Source organism: Siphateles boraxobius, unplaced genomic scaffold, assembly GCF_051911475.1.
Source record: "Siphateles boraxobius isolate OS27281-9 unplaced genomic scaffold, OSU_SipBor_1 65, whole genome shotgun sequence".
Taxonomy (NCBI): Eukaryota; Metazoa; Chordata; class Actinopteri; order Cypriniformes; family Leuciscidae; genus Siphateles; species Siphateles boraxobius.
In genome coordinates this window covers 4,169,249-4,185,607 of record NW_027509192.1, presented here as the reverse complement: position 1 = coordinate 4,185,607, position 16,359 = coordinate 4,169,249, and the positions used below count along the sequence as shown (strand labels likewise).

At 36.8% G+C, this 16,359-nt stretch overlaps 1 protein-coding gene across 1 annotated transcript in view; it reads right to left on the bottom strand.

Moving 5' to 3' along the window:
* accs (1-aminocyclopropane-1-carboxylate synthase homolog (Arabidopsis)(non-functional)) overlaps nucleotides 1-16,359 on the bottom strand; it is a 258,310-nt gene that overhangs the window by 22,952 nt on the left and 218,999 nt on the right. The gene's annotated exons all lie outside the window — the stretch shown is intronic.

Below are 16,359 nucleotides of genomic sequence, written 5' to 3'. Positions count from 1 at the left end.
TCACTACCCTCCTCCTCATTCTTTTTTTTCAAAGTTAGACTTCATCCTTCTTAGTATTCCTCAATCAATTCATTGTAAACAATATAACAAGAAAAAAACACTATCATTTTTTTTGTAAAAATTGTAGATAACAACCTGAGATGAGTAACAGTGTAAGTATATGTTTTATGCACAACAATAATTGAATTTTTGATGACTGAATAATTCAAATTCACCTTTATTCCACAAGGTAGATGTGGTGAAGAAGCTGTCAGTAATCAAAATATTGATTTTGTAGATGTTGAAAATTATAGTTTTGATGTTTGAGATGGCAAATATGAGCCAGATGTTGAATGTACTGGGAAATGAGCTCTGACGAGGACAGTGATGATGGTATAAAACATCTGCTCAAACGGAATCCTTCCAAGCTCAAAAAGGTAACAAAATATGCTTTATTTTATTCTTCTGTAACTGTCACTCAAATATCAGAAGAGTTTAATATCATCGCAACGTGTAGATATCCATCTGTGTTAGATATAGATACAGTTCGCCAAAGAGTAAAGACCCTTATATGTAACAATGATTGGCGGAACATTTATGCATTTAAGGGTTAATATTGGTCAGTTGAGTCCGATGAGTCCGATGCAAAATTCCCCATTGGAAATTATTCAGATTGCACAAAATTCCAGAAAACACATATTCCTATTAAGGTGACTGGATTTCATCCACTAAAGTTCGCCGTACACATGTAAATGTTACTGCACCCGGTAGTGAAAATAATAATAATCAAATAGCAATGCGGGCCTGTCAATCACAATTCAGTATGCAAATATCACAATATCATCATCACTGGTGGTTAGAATTTGAATGGGATTGTTCTGCGACTCTCTGGAATACTTAATTCTTATTGATCAATCGCAGCATTGAGCAGTCAAATATTTTTGTATAATGGCGCTAAACTGTATATTTCTGGCTATAACAACATATCGACACTAATTTCAATTCAATCATATCTGCGGCCTACCCGCATATCGTCGCTAGAATAACTAAACAGTTACTACCGAATGTAATAAACAACCTCAGTGGCCAGCATTAATTTCATTATATTAATTTTAAAATTGCACAATGAAAACACTGGTTGAAAGAACAACAAACCGACAAGAAACACAAACATTTCAAGTTTGGGTGCATATTTCCGCTACAGAAAGCCGTTTAGTTGAAAATGACTACATCAGTCAGTTAAAAGTGACATACATGGCTAAACTACTGAAAACAGACTTTGACTGCGACTTTAGCAAGTCCATGGAGTGCAGAACAACAATACAGATTAATATAGTGTGTGTCTGGTTCTAGGTTGATTGTTTCCTGGACTATTTTTCTTAGCAATAGCTTTAAGCTAATTTACAAAGGTAATAAAATAACTTCAACTCTAAATCAATATTTCATGTCCATGTATTTATTTCTTTGGCAAGTAGCTGTGTAATGAGCAGGATAATGAATAGCCAGCCGGTCATTAATGCAAAATAAACCCCTTTAGGGATGGCTGTACATTATCCCTTACATTTTCTTTTTCTCATGTAAGACTTAACAAATGTTATCTTAAATGTATAGTTAACAAACAAAAGATGCATAATCTCAGCCTTGCATAACAAAATAAAGAGTGTTAACTGAACTCAACCCCCCCACATCATTTAAGTCCCTCAGCAGATGCTATTGATGCTAACAGCATTAGCCTGTCTGAGAGACTTTGATTTGGAAGTCTCTTTCTTTAACTCTGCTTCCGGATCTGGAGGCCAGATCCAGCCGAGGCTCAGGCCAACCGCGGAGGATTAGACTCTAGCCGGGGCTTTTGGATCGTTAGCCAATTAAACTAATCTTGCTCATTCTCAAGACTCCTGGCAAGATGGAACAGCATTGATTTCCTCTGGTTTGATGTGCACTTCCTCTTCACCCTTTTCCCTTACTAGCTGTCTAGACGACACCAGAACAAGCATCTGGTTAAGTAATCCAAGCAGACAGGAGAATGGCATGGTCACAACCTCGCTTACAGATCAGACCAACCCCATCTACACATTACTGAGATAACCTCTATCAAATAGCAAGTGAGCAAATTTTTTATAAGAAAAAGTCAGGGTTGTATATTACAGCTTATTTTTGTTGTTTATTTTATAATGTATCGTGGGAGACGCTGTGCTGGAGAGAATGATATTGGATTTCAATGACTATGCACCTGGTCATTAGTCTCAATTCCACAGCTGCAAACAATTCTATGTCTAACTTAGGGGCCGTTTACACAACACTGAACTTTTTATGCATTTTGGCTGTTCATTTACACGACAATGGAGTTTTGGGGGCTTGAACGTACGTAGTGTTTCTTTACAAGGTGACATCGCCAACTTCTAGGCTGGCATGCATTACACAGCGTTTTGGCCTATCTATGTGAACGGGGTTCGTTTTCACAACATTGTCACTGAATTTCACAACACTGTATGTGAAAAACATAATGGAAAAACTTTTCCATTTTTAATACATTGTTGTCATGTAAACGGACCTTTAATAACCAAAGTTAACAAAGTTGCATCTGTTTATTCTAAATGAACTGGTACTGAAGATTTTGAATATACACCATAATGAGCATTAATTTGTTTAAAGTCAAGGTGCGATAACATGAGTGACATTTCAGTGAAATTGATCATTGTCCATTGGCAAATTTGCGTGACCAACATGAACACAATCGAAAAGTTTTTCATTCACACATGAAACTCCTAAATGTAAAGACTCCTGTTTAAATGACTGGATATCACTCTCGGAATTCGGAATGAGACTCTGAATGAGACTCACGCAATTGACCCTTTTCACACGCTCTCAGGCCAAACATCCATTTTCTCACGCAGAGAAAAATTGCGAAGCAAAGAGGACTCTGACACCGCGGCAGACAAGATAGAGCAGGTTACTTTTTATATGAAACCAATTCTCAACTCTCAGAACCTGAGATTCTGTCAATTTTATTATGAAATTCAAACAATAAATACCGTTTTGGCGCTTTTAAATGTGACGTGACAGAAAGCTAGCGCCTGGCGGCACGTGAACCGATAATCCCCCCCCCCCTGGAGTGAGAAAATCAAAACTCAAAAGTTGGCAGCTCTGCCAAGATCGTTTATCAACAATTACAGTGTCTAATTTTATTGATAGTCTGACTAACAATTTTTTGCTAAAATTTTTTATTTATTTTTTACATTACAAATTTAAATAACATTTATTTATTTATTTTTTCATTCATCTCTATCAAAAATTTAACATTTTCTGTCAAGGGCATTGGCAAATGAAGGATTCAGAACAATTCTGATATAAACAGATGTGATTATCCGGTAGTTAAGATGAAACTGTGGAGGTGTTTGATGGCTGTGTTGCTCAGTATGGCTCTCTCAGTGTTGTGGCTGAGAAAGACCAGATTGCTGGCACTTTTCTCTGTCATTCTGGCACTCAGTCTGCAGAAGTAAAGGCTTCACTAACCACCAACACTCGCCAAGAGGGAGGGAGCGGGAGAAGTGAGTGAGTGAGAGAGAGAGAGAGAGAGAGAGAGAGAGAGAGAGAGATCGCTGGATTTCATGGCAGGATGACAACACATCATTAAAGACTGTGTTTCCTCCTCAGTCAGGTGAGAATTTTGAAACATTTGAACCCCTTTCAAGAATCTAAAACCTCTAGGAGTGATTTAATCGATCTCTATCAAATTGCATCAGTAGCCATGTTTCCATCCACACCTTTTTATCCGAATTAAGTGATATCGAATGAAAAATGCCTTATGGAAACAGTAAAATACGATTAAATTTCATGAATATCGACTCAAATGAAATACGTTCGGTCTCATCGGATTTTATCTTGATCGATATACGGCAAATGCGATAAAAGCTGATGGAAACGTTATTTGCCGAATAAATAATGAATTGCGATTAAGTTTTAGGCCCTTTTATGGTTGCAACACGCCACAAAACATAGAAGAAGACGAGTTCATTTCCGGCCAGTATTCCCGCTGTGTTTGCGCACACATGGCGGATGTCAACAAAGACAGATGTAAGTGGACAAAGCAAAAAAATGCTTCAACCAAAGGGTTTCCGTGAAGTGTCTCTGAACCACGATCTCCCAGAACTGATGGAGCGCTGTCGTTCCCACACCACAGGCTGCCTCCGTTGTTTTCTTATGTTAGGTTTGCTTTTTATTACGTGGCTTGGTTGAATTCTAATGTAGAATGCGGTGTGTTATTTCTTGTTAACAGACTGCGGAGCTGCTAAGTATAACACACCGTTGCCATGGACGCAGTTCAGAGACGGAACAGACTATTTTCTTTAGCAGAAGCACTACTCGTTTTAAATCAATAAACTCCTTTTTAAGTTAATATTTTGTGTCAAATTATTGATTTATTTGGTAGGTAGCCATGTAATAAGCAGGATAATGTATAGCGAGGCGGTTGTTAGCGAATACAACCCCTTCAGGCTAACAACCGCCTGGCATATACATTTTCCCTTACATATGTCGCTATCAGCTGGCACATAAGCACTATTAGGCTCCGTTTTGTCTAGCAAAACTTTGTTCGCAAAAGTTTGCTTGAATGTTGTTCGATTCAGTGCGAAAATGAATGGAAACACCTTAAAATTTCTCAAATCAATTCGATATACCAATTTGATCGCAAAACAGCATGTGACGTCATTACGTACAGGTTTTTATTCGCTTTAAAGCCGTTGGATGGAAACACACTTTCACCAGCTTTATTCGCATGAGTTTTTTTACCGAACTTCAGATAATTCGGTTGACAAGAGGATGGAAACATGGCTAGTAACAATCAATCTAAATGATCAATGAGCTATACAGTAAAAGTCGCAATAAAATGACAAATCTTTTATTCTATACTTCAACTGATTGGATGGAAGCAGAAGCAGGCGTACGTCACCAGAGAGAAAACTGAGGTTTCATCAGATCGGTTGATGCTTTTTTTTTTGCATAAACCTATGCATAAATGAGTCGTTCACTATCAGTTCAATGAGATGCAGTTATACAATAGATACACGGTGAATTTTCATTCCATGCCGACTTTAAAAAAGACAAAAAGAAATTTGTAAGGTTTATTGTGCAATATCACCTCGTCAACATTAAACATGTTTGAAACTCATTTACTTCTAAAATAAGACACAATCAAATGTGTATGCAAATTCACCAGTGTTCATGATTCACAATGTTCAACCAGTCGGATCTTCATCAGGCACAATGAATTCTCTGTTCAATTATTGTTATCTTTTTGTCCTGCATCTGAGTCCAATTTGGGTTTTGGTTGTGCACATCTTTATTTATTTTTTCTGACCTGATTTTATCCATCTGGAATTAATTTTAAAAGTAAAAAATGGAGCCAGACACTAAAGATGAAAGGTTAAAAAAACACAAGAGGGCTTGGTGATAATCTGAAAAGGAAAGGTGTTTAAGTGTTTTTTTTTTTTTGTTTTTTTTCCGAATAATGTATACTGATGAATTGTGCACAATAAGACCAGGAAAAAGGCATTAAGGAATTTAATTCCATGCTGATTGTAATAGCAACAATGAAACCACAATGTAAAATTGTTTCAATAATAACAAAAATTCAAACCGCTAGTTTACTGGGCTTTGATGGTCTCCCATCTAGGTCAGACTGATCTGTGTTGGGTGGTTTTAGAGGGGTTTTTGAGCACTTTAAAATGGGAGACCAATTGAAGACCAGCTTAATCCAGTTAAGACCATCAAACCACCTTAGGCTGGTTTAAGCAAGATTTTAAACAGACCATGCAAGTCATTTGACTTCCATCCAGCTATGCAACAACATATTCCACCACATTTATTTTCCCTTTTGAACTCAGCTTTTTGAAACGTGTTCCAATTTTTCCGCCCAAAAAACATCCCACCCTCACAAAACAGAGGCTGTGCAGCGCATACAAGCGTAACGGAATTTTAAATTATGTCTCGTGCAGTGATATTGCTTCGCCTTTGTTTCCCTGAAATTTAAGTTACACAAATGAATTAAACACAAAGTTCTCATGCACTGTGGAGGGAGAGAACGAGCTCTGAGCGTCTTCAACACAGGAACTCAGAGATTCAGCAGAGACGTGAAGGCCATTGTGCTGGATGAGGCTTCGGTATGAATTATTTCACACAGGGCATCTGTTAAGAGGGCCACGTTTGGCTTCAACTGCCTCAGAGTACTGTATGTGTGTGTGTGTGTGTGCGCGCGCGCGTGCGTGTGTGTGTGTGTGTGTGTGTGTGTGTGTGCGCGCGTGTGTGTGTGTGTGTGTGTGTGTGTGTGTATGAGACCACACTGACCCCTGCTGGTTAAACAAACACTCCATCAGTGCTTTTGACAGACAGACAGTTATTATATTAAACTCCACGGTCCATATTGTGATGTCTTGTTTATTATGAAAATGACTGACGGTTTGGCATGAATAAATGTCTGTAGGAGACATTTGCTGAGGAACATTGGATGTGTGGGAGTATTTAGATGTGTGGGAGTGAGATGATGTGAAAAAAGTGAGAGAGAAAGGAATGTGGCCATGATAAATTACATATATTACATATATGACGGCACCAAGACAGGAAATTAACTGCTTCTGTGTGTGAACTGATGCAATGCCACCTCATCTGCAGCACAAAGACACTTTACGAATGTGTTTGATTCTGGTGGATTTGTGTCAGGAACCTGTGGCTTTAAATCTCAGGCTCTGCACACTAATAGTGATGTCATGCTTATCTGAGCTGGAATCCAGTAGTTTAAAAATGGTATTGTGTCGCAATTGTTACTTTACATCTAAGGGGCCGTTTACACGACACTGTTTTCAACTAAACATGGAAAAAAATGTATACATTCGGGCCATTTAATTACATGACAATGACCTTTAGGGGCCCTGAAAATGTTTACTTTTGAAAACGGGTTTCAAAGTGCACGTTTTTTTTAAAACAATATCGTTATCTATGTGTAACCTACAAAACCACGAATTTGTGAAAACGGTGACGCCATGTGTATTATGTGTTCAGTCTAAAAGTGTTGTTTACAAAGTGACATCGCCATCTACTGGCCTGGCATGAATATTACAGTGTTTTATTCGGTTTTGTGGACCATGTACACTGGGATTTTTTTGTCTCTACGCGAAAAACACATTGGAAAAACTTTTCCAATTTTAGTACATTGTTGTCATGTATTTACAATATTTACTTATTTTAAACAATCTCACGATTACATTTTTAATGGAAACAGGCTTCCGAATGGGTTTTCAATTGGAACTACTGTATATTTTGCGACTTTATCTAATTTATTGTAATTGTGACTTTATATCCGAATTGAAACTTTTTTTTACAATTGTGATTTTTTTTTCCTCATAATTTTGGGGATCAAATCATAAGTTTTACTTTATATCTCACAATTACAATACTATATCTAAAAAAAATTATTTCTATTTTGAAATAACAATTTTTGAAATTACAATTATAACTTTACACATCTCACAATGTGCCAATATATTTGAAACTCTCAAGTATTTTTTAGCGGAAACAGGCTATTTTGGGGAATTTATATTATTTATCGTAATTGCACTTTTTTTTCTCATAAGTGTGACTTTATTACAAAATTTCTATGATATATCTTTATAGCTGAAAATTGCAACATTATATCAACAATATTATATAAATAAGAATTTATACTATCTCACAATTATCCGTTTTATTGTTTACTCTGAGGACTCCAATACTACAGTATACATCTATTGCTGGTTAGCTTTGGAGATTGTATTTCACAACCAATTAGTAAACAAATAATTTTTGACATAAATGAGAGTTTCCACATGGATAACTTCAAGCAGAAAATGACCAGTTCCTTTTCTGTTATTCTATAGATTTATTTCTTACAGTTCTTATATGTGGCTTGGAAACTGTGCTAGACAACTTTAACCACAACATAATGGGTTCATAAAACCACAAGGGGCCCATGTGTAGGGTCAGGGTGTCCCGTATGCCAGCGGGTGTCTTGAAATTAGCTCCATGTGTCATGGCAAACTGGTCAGCGTGACACCACATCATACGTCATTAGATGTGAACTACCCGACTTATATGGCGGAGACAACCTGCATTTGAAAAGCAACATCCTGCTTCGACGTGCAAAATGGAGGAGAGGATCTGATTGCAGAGGTTGTACCTGCTATTCTCCAGTCCTTTTACCTAATGGAAGACCAATTTTAAAGGCTGACTCTATTCATTTGAGAAAACACACTGTAACCATTGAGTTGAGAGAGCAAGTGCTTGCACAGTCGTGCATAAAATGACTGAAATTGTTTTTGCTTTCGTTTCAAATTGCATTCTGCAAATGGCCATATTCATCTGTTTTATTTTTTGCCCTTGATGTAACGGTAAAGGAAAAATATCTTATCTACCTGCAGTACTTGCAGGAAAACAAGTAGATGACCTGACATCAAATGCTACCGCTTTACACTTTTTTCAGTGCCACAGCTTTAAGAAACGCCACCAGTCACATCTGTACGCTCAGTGCATTGACTCCTACATTTGTACTCACAGCTTGTATTGTTAGATACATATTTACATTGTCGTCACTGAAATCAAAGAGAACCAAGTCACCAAGTTAGCATCCAATCAGATGTTTGATGCAATCTGATTCCCGCTGCTATGTGAAGAAACCTGCCGTATAACATATAGAGATTAGATCAGTGTCACACTGTGCAGCACTGAACCCAGCGGCAGGCGAATCAAGAAGATAAATTAGCATTTAAAATACAATGCGCTTGATCTGAATAATTATTATGTCAGACTACAGGATGTGCAGTTTGTGAGAGGACATGTACCCATTTTAGGCTCGACTGGCTGAGCTCAGACCTGAAGAGCACAAATGAGCACAAATGAACAGAGTGACTTTGCTTAAAATCATTTCTTTGGAGCATGACAGTAGATGTGCCATTGGTTAAAGAGGACCCATAAGAAGCCCAACGAGTTCCCAGACCTGGAAGAGCATGGACATTTCTAGATTACTTGATTACTTAAGATTACTTGATTTGAAATGATCATCAATTCATAGTCTAAACTAGCATCTAGCATCCTATGACATATCAAAAGAATATGATTTGTCAATGAAATGTGCAAGATGACAAAAATGTGTGTTAAACTGTAACAGAACAAACTTTTAATAATTTAAACATGTAATTTGTTACTGTATATTTTCATCAACTGTATACTTTAATTAAAATTACCTAATACCATCATGATGCATCTTTCATCTTGTATTCATGTCATAGATGAAATCAAAAACCTCTCCTTAGTAAACGCCTTTGTGAGTAAATTCATTGAGAATGTGTGGGTAAACTGTCTTTGAACTGGGTAAACGTAGTGAATCAACTCTAAGGTGAGAAACATGAGGGATCATTTCTGAGAAAATGCAAAAAAGTGCAATGAGCATTTCATTTCTGGAAGCAGCGTTGACCTCGAAGGGACCAACTATTTTCCCAATGACATGCTTTTCAGGACAACCAGCAGAATTACTGTAAATGTCACACCATATTTAGCTGTTTCTCGTTTTTGACTAAATGTCTTTTGTTGCTAAGACTCCTTTTCCCAAAGGTGTTGACACTTTATGATATGAAATGCAAAAGAAGGGAGGTGGAAATGGTTGTTGCTAAACTATCTTTAAGAGACCTTCAATTTGAGTACCCCATTGTTAAAATCAAAATATAAAAAAAAAAAAAAAAAAACTCCTAGACAGGATGATTTTCCTGTGGCCCTTCTCCTTTATTTAAATTTTTTATACATGCATATATACAGTTTTTAAGGGGCAGCTCTTTTAAGGCATGTCAGTAAACGGCCACTGTTATGATTGGCTAACATCATTGCATAGGAAACAGTATAAACACCCACTTGCTATTGCACGCAAGAAAGTGTTTTGAAAACATTATCCTTATAAAACCATAATTTACAGACAAAGAATTATGAAATCATTCACTTACAGTTTGTGATGCAGCTGCAGTCAGATCTAATACAGTTTAGCTGCTTCATCTTTTAACAAAAGTTTATTTGTGAACTCTCATTACACAGTGCCTCATTTATAAAAAAAAAAAACATGATCCAAACAAACATATAATCCGGGATGAAAACGTGATCCGGGACGCCATTAAAATAAACCATCCACTTGTTTCCAACGCTGGCATCCTTCTGAAGTCTGTACAGATGCACAAACAAGTTGTTTTAACTGGACGCATCAAAGCGAACGTTTCTCTCTTCCATTTGTCCTGTTATCAACAGATTCATATGTATACTGTATCTGTATACTGTATCCAGTGTAGACAGCGACTGAATGCCAGTGGGCATTCCTAATAATCACCTATGTGTGATGATGTATTACTTATTCACTGATGTTTTGCTCTTGAGGCAGTCATATGCAAATATATTTGCCCTTGTGATGTCACAGGTCACCCAATATCAAAACAAGCTGTTTTTGGAGCTTGATTAAAATAAATGCTCTGTTTATAATGAGGAAAATGTTTTAAGCTGTGGAACTTGCAGGATGTTTTAATGGTACAAAGACCTCTTATATGTCAAAAGATCAAGGCAAACATAATTTCTCATATCATGACCACTTTAGGGCTAATAGTACATTAAAATAATTATCTGTCATTAATTATTGATTTAATTGGTAGGTATAGTATATTAACACATTTTTCCTCTTTTAAAGGGTAACTCAACCCCTCGTCAGAGCCTGACTCCACCCACTGGCAATATTTGAAAAATGCTGGAAAAGTGGGCAGAGCCCAGCGGAGGGGGGGGCGTGCACCTGAGACCCGCGTCTCTCTGTAGGCAATGAGGTGTTGAGCTGGTGCCTGCTTACGTCACGCTTTACCTCAACATCCAATAGGAAAATTCAACTGCAGTAGCTAGCACTCAGACGTTTTTACACCATATATTGTAGAATTAAAACACTTTATACCCAAATGTCAAAAAAAATGTACTCAAATCAATGAACAGCCTTAATAAACCACCAGTCTTACAGAACATTAGCTAAAAAAGTTGTTTTAGGGTTTAGTTACCCTTTAAGGAAAAAATTATAGCCTAAATATTTTCATTTGCTAACAAAGGCGTAAAAGTTTGGCTGGTTAGCCAGTAAATGCCATAACTGCAGCATTCTGGTGTCAAAAAGCATTTCTCTCCATGCTAATGGGTAGATTTCTCTAGACAATAAAAACCTAATAAAAACCAACATAACGGCTCTGATTATTATCAAACCCAGTCTACTTTCTAAGAAACGTGTCAATTTCAAAGAATTTCTCTCAAGCATGTCTGTCACTCTCGGTCACTTAAGCAGCATTTGTTCTGCCGCAGTACATTGAATGAGATAAATTAAAAGCACACAGGATGGCCTCTCAGCAGTTATGGGGAAGGTCGGTATATTATTAGGTTTATTTGACACCCATTCCCTTGTAAAGCTTTGCTGGTGAAGAGCAGCACTTGCCAATAAAGCATTGTGCACTCCCATACTCAGGGTATTTATGGGTATAAAAACAACAGGCCTTAAATCAGACCTCAAATGGAATAGTGGAGTGGCCCATGTTACGATCCCTCTCATTCTCTCAATCAGCAACGGTGATGACAGAAACTCACAAGGACATTGGCAACAAACATGGTTTAGAATCTCTAAAAGACTGTTTCTCTGACGACTTTTTGCTCTGTGGACAGTACTAAATAGTACTAGAAATAATTTCCATAACTAACTAGTGGTTATGGTGGAAATTACACCGGAACTAAATCTGCAAAAAAACGTATTTTCCTTTTTTTTTTTGGATTTTTTATTTTGCTTTTTTATTGGATTATTGTTTCTAAAACGTGATAAAATATATTAAAATCCATCATAAAAATTCTAAGATTAATAAGTGGTTGTGGACAAGGGTAAAACAATAAAATCTTCAAAAATAAAAGGGTATTCCGTGATATTTCAAATTTGACCTTCATATAATAAAGATTTTAAAAACATCTGAAATCTATTAATTTAAAAGTTTAGTTGTTACATAAAATGCCCCAATCAGTGCAACAGCTACTATGAGGCAAAAATAAAAATGAGGTTAAGGTGTGTTTTTTTAATAAAATACTTATTTTGTCTGTCTAGTCTTATGTACTTAATAAAATTATGTTGCTGGGCTACTTGATTTAGTCTAAAACAACTGACTGCTCTAGTAATTTTAGCAGCTGTAAGAGTGATTGTCAGGGCCTTTGAACCACAATCGATCTTCTGCACTTCTCAAGGTTAAATCCCTCTCTTGATGCATTAATCTGAGACGGATCCGCCACTCTATGTGCTTGTGGGTATTTGCTCCTTAATCGTTCCAAAAACAGGCCTGTTCAGTGTTTCTGCAACTGGGCAGAAAAGAGCCGTCTGCTGAGCCAGTCAGTCAGTCATTGTATTTGTTTCACTCCAAAGAAGTTGTAGAAGTAGGGAAAACATTATTCCCCTAAAAATTTTTTTTTTTTTTGCAGCAATACCATAAAAGAATGATTGGCTTCCCAAAGAACCTTTCAGTGAACATTTCTTTAAAAAAAAAAAAAAATTCTTACACTGTTAAAAATAAAGATTCTTTTTAGGCGTTGATGGTTTCACTGAGAACTTTTAACATCTATGTAACCGTTGCATTCCACAAAAGCTTCTTTATAGTGGAAACTTCTTTATTATTTTTTTAAAAAAAATGTTCTTTACACTAAGAAAAAGAGGTTCTTTTAAGAACTTCTCATTGAAAGCTTCCAGGGAACCAAAAATAGCTGGCGGTGGAGGGTTTCAGAGGAACTCTAGTGCACTAAGACTAGCCAGAAAACACTGAACCAGACTATTTAAAAATGTTGAGCAAGCAATCTCATTGGCTGCAGAATCAGCAGAGGCCAATCAGCTTGTGCCATGCGGTAATGATGTGATTGCTTGAAGATTGCACGTAAACGACCTATCAGCCTGCGCCCTATAGAGATTTATGACTATGGGGCTGTTTTACACGACACCATTTCAACTGAAAACGTAAAACTTTGTATGCGTTTTGGCTGTTCGTTTACACGACAACAGCGTTTTGGCTGCCTGAAAATGCACATTTTTGAAAACGGATTTCAAAGTGCAAGTTTTTGAAAATGGTCTCCGTGTAAACAACAAAAACACAAATCTCTGAAGACGATGACGTTGTGCACATTTGTATTACGTGTTACGAGTTCAAAAGTGTTTAATGTCCAGGAAGCAGAATACAGCGTTTTTAGTCATTTTCGCGGATCTGTGTGAATGTGGATCGTTTTGACAATGGTGCTGTTTGTACGCGGAAAACTCAAAGCAAAAACTTATCCATATCGTTGTCGTGTCATTTTAAGCATATCGTAGTCGTGGAAACGTACCCTGAACAAGATAGGCCTATTTTTGAGTAGATAAGTGTAGATAAGATAAGTGTAGTGACAATATTCATACACAGTTTTATCTAATAACAGGGTGGCAAGTGGACAAACCATGCTAGAAGAGGGGGCGTGTCCTCTGAGTTACGACTCAGGTGATTGGCTAAAAAAAACCTGTCTGCAGAATTTCAATTAGCAGAGGGATTTGTGGGTGGTATGCACTAGTCGTGCAACAGTCATGGAGATGAATTAAATGAATGTTAACGGATAGCTTTCAGCGGGCTTCCTTGTTTGAAATACAACTTGGATTGGTCTGCAGAACGCATTCCTGCCATCATAAATATTTTTATTGCCATGGTAAAATAGTTCAGGATGTGATTGCTACATGCCATGAAACCTCATCTCACAGTTTTCAATTCATACATACAGTATATGTGAGACCTCCATCAACAGAAAAGCATTTACATTTAAAATACCGGAAGGTTTTATATGAACCTTAAATGGTATTCACGTGGCTCTCTTTCACTGACACGGAATGAAAGCGAATCTTGGGAACTGAAGGACAGGCCATTGCTGAAGTCACCTGCAGGTTTGTGTGAAGAGCAGATGTGTGATCTGTTGTAGAAGTTTTTTGAAGAGACTGTACTGTAACTGTATTGTACTGGCACACAGCCAAAAATAATGACGGCGTCGTCTGACTAACCTAGCTTCCTTTCTCTAATGGCATCAACTATGATGACAGCATTTATTTACCTTCATTTCTTTCATTTTCAATTTGTGGTCTTAGAAATTGCTATTGACAGATATACACAACTTCAATAGAGTCTGTTTTTGTACTGTAAAAAACATTCACATGAATCATAAGAAATTTAAAGTTAACAATTATATTCCTTTAAAGGCATAGTTTGCCCCAAAAAAATTAAAATGTTGTCGTCATACAGGTTTGGAACAACATGAGGTAGAGATTTTCAGGTGGCGGCTAATTATTTTTGTTTGCGGCATTTCTCAATGGATTTAACTGTGGTTTTTTATGCTGCTTCCCACTCCAAAAACACAAATTTGGGTTTATTCATGGTCTGCTTCTGGCTTCTGAATGTTTTGTCTCTTCTGCTCACCAAGGCTGCATTTCTTTTATCAAAACACTGTCAAAAATTGAACTATTTCTACTTTAATATATTTTCAAATGTACTTTATTCCTGTGATGCAAAGCCAAATTTTCAGCATCATTACTCCAGTATTCAGTGTCACATGATCTTTCAGAAATCATTCTAATATGGTGATTTGTTGCTCAAGAAACATTTTCTAATAATTCCACTATTATTATCAATGTTGATAACACATGCTGCTTAATATTTTCATGGAAACCAATCATTTCATGATTCTTTGATGAAGAGAACATTCAAAAGAGCAGTATTTGTTTGAAATAAAAATCTTTTGTAACATTATAAATGACTTAATTGTCACTTTTGATAAATTTAATGCATCCTTGCTGAATAATAATAAAAACAAAAATCTCACTGACTCCAAACTTTTGAACAATTTAGGCAACATTATGAAGTAAGCTTTTTTTGAAAAAAGAACATTATGAACATCATTAAAAATCATATTCTTAATAAGAATCGAATCAAACATATCAATATTTCCAGTTAAAATAACAAAAAAACTTGGAAATAAGATAAATATACTTAAGAATCACTGTTACTTAAGTATTTAAACAAGTAAACAAAATCTGCCAGCCAGTGCAATGACTAAATACATTTATATATAAGATAAAATCGATGAAAAGTGAATCCATTGAATATTTATCTTGTTTTAAGGATTTTTAGATGTTTACTGGAAACAAGTAAAAAAAAGACTCATTAAGTGGCTACTTAAAAAAAACACTTCCCAACATGTCATCAAACTCAACACGTTCATGCTAAGTTGTTTTTAGACGTTTACGTGTACATGTTTTCATGTGACTCAAGTGTCTCAATCCAATGTTTATTACAGCAACAGTTGCGTTCACCGTTTGAAACTTCCAGCACGTATGTGGTGGTATTTCCGACCCCGTTCCCTGTCTAATTACCTTCCCGCCTCTGCTGGAAACCAGTAGGAGTCTGTAGGGCTGGAAAGGTGAGCTGTTAATTATTCGCCGGTGGAGTCGCAATAAGAGGGACAGCCTCAGAAGAAACAACAAGAGACGCCATGCCGACCTCCCGCCACTTAAGAAAGCCTAACAAGAGCCGGTGGCTGCTGTTCAGAACGCACCTGCTGTCTGATCCTCTGCTTTGCCTTGGCAACCGCTTCACTGATGTGGAGACAGCTGTGAGGGATGACTGCTTAATCACGCATGCGGTTTACGCTGACTGGATGCGTCTGTAAAAAATACAAGCCCAAACAACCTGATTTTGAAGGCTGCAACATCGTCGAGATCTCAATTGCTTCCCCTAGACAACATTAAACAGACAGAGAATGGAGACTTTCACAAAAGTCTTCTGCTTCTGAGAATGTGACTCGTATAGAAAAGAGATCATTTGCTCCGATTTGCTAAGATAGCAAAGATTGCAATGGAATGACTCATTTTTTAGGACAAATTGTGTCGTTTCATAGTTAGGAAACTTAATGGAACTCTCAGCTGGGGTTAAGTTTCAACTTTGTCTCAGATGCTTCTCCTAAAATACCTTGGGATAGATAAAAAGAGAAGGAAAGATCAAAAATATAGAGTTGAAAATAATTTAGAAAGCTTCATCCGGACCATTTAACCCCGGTTTAGCCTAGCCTCAAATGCATGTTTGAGTTGTTTTAACTGAACGCAACTTGCACTGGCATATCTCAAAATATGTCAGATCCATTGTTTGGTCTCAAGATGCACACCAGTAATATTTGTTTTCTAAGGCATGTTTATAAAAGCTTCTTAAATGTCCTAATTAAACTAAAGCCTAATCCTGGTTTATTCTAAGCCCTGTCTGTGAAACCGGG